The following is a 4,418-nucleotide window of genomic DNA, read 5'->3' as shown; positions in this document are numbered from 1 at the left end:
AACGTTTTAATTGTTTGGATTTGTTTTGTAACGTTTTAAACGTTTGGCTTAAATCGCTAAATAGGTGAAACGTTAAGATTTATTTCGTAACGTTTTAAACGTTTGGCGTAAATCGCTAAAATGGTGAAACATTAAGATTTATTTCGCAACGTTATAAACATTTGGATTTTTTTCGTAACGTTTTAAAAGTTTGGCTTAAATCACAAAAAAGGTGAAACGTAAAGATTTGTTTCATAGTGTTTTAAAAGTTTGGCTTAAATCGCTAAAAAGGTGAAACGTTAGGATTTGTTTCGTAACGTTTTCAACATTTGAATAAGTTTCGTAACGTTTTATACTTTTGGCTTAAATCGCTAAAAAGGTGAAATGTTTAGATTTGTTTCGTAATAGTTTATACATTTGGATTTGTTTTCGTAACGTATTAAACGTTTGGCTTATATAGTTAAAAAGGTGAAACGTTAGGATTTGTTTCGTAACGTTTTAAACGTCTCGCTTAAATTGTTAAAAAGGTGAAACGTTAGGATTATTTTCAAAAGGTTTTGATTTGTTTCGTTACGTTTTAAACGTTTGGTTTAAATCGCTAAAAAGGTGAAAGATTTAGATTTGTTTCGTAACGTTTTAAACATTTGGCTTAAATCGCTAGAAAGGGGAAATGTTAGGATTTTTTCGTAACGTTTTAAACGTTTGGATTTGTTTCGTAACGTTTTGAACGTTTGCCTTAAATCGCTAAAAAGGTGAAATATTAAGATTTGTCTCGTAATGTTTTAAACGTTTGGCTTAAATCGCTAGAAGGTTAAACATTAAGATTTGTTTCGTAACGTTTTAAACGTTTGGCTTAAATCGCCAAAAAGGTGAAACATTAGGATTTATTTCGTAACGTTTTAAACGTTTGGCTTATATCGCTAAAAAGGTGAACCGTTAAGGTTTGTTTCGTAATATTTTAAACATTTTGTTTAAATCCCTATAAAGGTGAAACGCTAAGACTTGTTTCGTAACATTTTAAAGATTTTGCTTAAATCGCTAAAAAGGTGAAACATTAGGACTTGTTTCGTAACGTTTTAAACATCTGGCTTAAATCACTAAAAAAGTTGAAAAGTTTAGATTTGTTTCGTAACGTTTAAAACGTTTGGCGTAAATCGCTAGAAAGGTGAAACGTTAGGATTTGTTTCGTAATGTGTTAAACGTTTCGATTTGTTTCATAACGTTTTAAACGTTTGCCTTAAATCGCTAAAAAGGCGAAACATTAAGATTTGTTTTCGTAATGTTCTAAACGTTTGGCTTAAAACACTAAAAAGGTGAAACGTTTGGATTTGTTTCGTAATGTTTTAATCGTTTGGATTTGTTTTCATAATGTTTTAAACATTTTGCTTAAATCGCTAAAAAGGAGAAACGTTAGGATATGATTCGTAAAGTTTTAAACGATTGGCTTAAATTGCTAAAAAGGAGAAAAGTTATGTTTTTTTTCTTAACTTTTTAAACGTTTGGCTTAAATCGCTAAAAATATGAAACGTTTGAATTTGTTTCGTAACATTCTCAAAGTTTGGATTTGTTTCGTAACGTTGTAAACATTTGGCTTAAATAGCTAAAAACGAGAAACGTTAGGATTTTTTTTATAAAAGTTTTAAACGTTTGGCTTAAATCGCTAAAAAGGTGAAACGTAAAGATTTGTTTCGTAACGTTTTAAACGTTTGGCTTAAATCGCAAAAAAGGGGAAACGTTAGGATTTGTACATGCCGTTTTAAATTTTTGGATTTGTTTCGTAATGTTTTAAACGTTTGGCTTAAATCATTAAAAAGGTGAAACGTTAAGCTTTGTTTCTTAACGTATTAAACGTTTGGCTTAAATCGCTAAAAAGGTGAAACGTTAGGAGTTTTTTGTATTGTTTTAAACGTTTCGATAAGTTTCGTAACCTTTTAAATGTTTAGCTTAAATCGCTAAAAAGGTGAAACGTTTGGATTTTCTTCGTAACATTTTAAACGTTTGGCTTAAATCGCTAAAAAGGTGAAACGTTTGGATTTGTTTTCTGTAAATTATTTGATTTGGCCCATGCAAAACACAGTCCAATTCATTACCATACATTATTTTAATCCCTTTTGGCCCATTAAGTTCATGAAGCCTATGCACATTAAACCCATGCATTTTTTATGTTCAACAGCAGTGTGCTCCCTAGCCAGTTTTGGCTCGCTGCTCTTTCCGTTTTCAACTCAAATTCTACTCCTTTAAATACCTAGTTTTTCAACCCTAAATCCTTCCTCTCATATTCACCAACTCTAGCCGTCAAATACTCGGGATTTTCCTGTGTTAAATAGCTGTCAATCCTCTCCAAAACCTTAGTGTCCATCGGTAAGTTTTCTATCTTGAATTTTCTGTTTTAACTCATAAACGGCACCTCCGTTAATTGAATCGTTCTTGCTCATTGTTAGATCGAAATCGATTTCGTTTGATCACAGAGATTCTAGACTCACGTATCTACGATTCCCTATCTTTTTTTCGCTTAACGGTACGTAATCGACCTCGTTTCCATCGCCGCTGTTTCATCGTATTCATGCATTTTTTTGATTCTGTTTCTTAATAATGTTGTTGCCAATTCCTTTCTTTCTTTTGACTATGATTATGTCATGTTATGGTTTATAGATCTCTTATGTTGTTGTTCGTTTAAGCTTCCAGTATCGTTTCCAAAATTTTGTTCGTCGTTCTCGGAACGATTGATTTCAGTAAAGGTCTAGAGTCGTTCTTAGTTTGATAATTCCATTATGGACAGTGATCTTATTTCACTACAAAAAAACAGGCTGTTTGTGACGGAAAAATCCGTCACAAATCCGTCACAAACTGCCATTTGTGACGGATTTGTGACGAATTTTTGTCCGTCACCATTTTTGGCGTCACTAATAATTTGTGACGGAATTTGAAATCCGTCACAACTTTGTGACGGATTTGTGACGGAAAATTCCGTCATTAAATCCAATAGTCAATCTTGAAGAATCCGTCACAAATTTTGTGACGGTATCTTCCGTCACAAATCCATCACAATTTTGTGAAGGATTTTTAACAGATCCAATTAGTGATGGATGATTCCGTCACAAATTTGATGACTTATTAGTGAGAAGTCACATTAGTGACGGAATTTCTGTCACTAAATTTGCGATGAACAATTTTCAATTTATATTTTTTATAATTGATTTATTAAGATTATTGCTATAATAAATGTAATAAACAATTAAAATTATCTAATTAAAAACTACTTGCAAAAGGAAATTATAAAATTTATAGTAGATACTCATAAATTTGAAAAGTATATTAATCACATACTGTTGTTTATCAATATAAAGTACAAATGTTACATAACACAAAAAAAATTTCCAAATTGCAAACACCAACATTGATTTCTGTATCCATTGTAAGATCTTCTCCTCATCAAGTATTCCAACCTTCAAAGAGAGCAAGTTTTAAATGTAAGTTTTAACAAACTATAAATGCATCACAAAGCTAAAAAAGTTTTTCAACTGCATAATTAGGATGACAATGGAGAGTAGTGTTCATTATATCATCTCAAAATAGCTTACATGGTGTTCATGATCAAAAAGTGATTGAAGGAGACTATAAGGCGAAGCATCCATATTCACAAAGACAAATTCTGAGGGCCATCGACCGCCTTCAACAAAGAACAGAGTTTGTACTCACTGTCACACCCATCAAAATAATGCATTTGCATAACAGTCAGATTCATTAAACAAATACTAAAACCAACACCTAGGGACAAAGCATTGTCAAAGAAACAACAAACTAGCAAGATACGTAGATAATGCGAATTATAGCCACTTAGTGTCAAGGAGGCCTAGGTAACAATATTAAGTAGAATATCCAATATAAAATAAAAACGAAAAAGTAATCAACTTACCATTCTTGAAATAGTCGATTCTTGTTCTCTCTATCTTCTTGCAAATATAACTTGTATATCAGAACGCCGTCCAAATACGCCTTACAAATTCATTGTACACTAGACAAAAAACACAAAACGAAAGAGAAAATTTAAACCAGACTTCTTCCAGTTTCAGAATTAATCATCAAAAAATGAAATTGATACCATATATAGAATTCTAATTTCTCAAATATATTTAGTTACTTTTAGCACATCAACCAATAAGTAAAAACTCTCTAGCTTCCCTAAAATCATGAAAGTGGGTCTAATATAAATTCCCTTCTATTTTTTCTAAGGAAAATGATGTTAATTATGCATGTTTTCTTTTAGTTATGCGGCAAGCAGTAGGCTTGCAGAATGCAACAAGCAGTAACCAAACTAAAAGCAACATTAATATATAAAAAGATAACTACATTATCAGTACATATTGCATGTGGTTTAGTTCATACTTTTTAACTTGACCTCTGCAAGCATATCGGTCAATTTTGTTTTTCAATTATGC

The 4,418-nt window shown here is 31.5% G+C and overlaps 1 long non-coding RNA gene across 1 annotated transcript; it reads right to left on the bottom strand.

Moving 5' to 3' along the window:
• Positions 1-3,294: 3,294 nt before the first annotated feature.
• LOC126654679 (uncharacterized) lies at positions 3,295-3,990 on the bottom strand. The gene is made up of 3 exons (XR_007632670.2): positions 3,896-3,990; positions 3,561-3,677; positions 3,295-3,425 (listed from the first exon to the last, which is right to left on the bottom strand). It is a non-coding gene; the product is annotated as an uncharacterized LOC126654679 (long non-coding RNA).
• Between the last annotated feature and the right edge of the window lie 428 nt (positions 3,991-4,418).

This window comes from Mercurialis annua, linkage group LG7, assembly GCF_937616625.2.
Source record: "Mercurialis annua linkage group LG7, ddMerAnnu1.2, whole genome shotgun sequence".
Taxonomy (NCBI): domain Eukaryota; kingdom Viridiplantae; phylum Streptophyta; class Magnoliopsida; order Malpighiales; family Euphorbiaceae; genus Mercurialis; species Mercurialis annua.
Note: the sequence above shows the minus strand (reverse complement) of the source record. Positions and strands in the feature narration are given on the sequence as shown.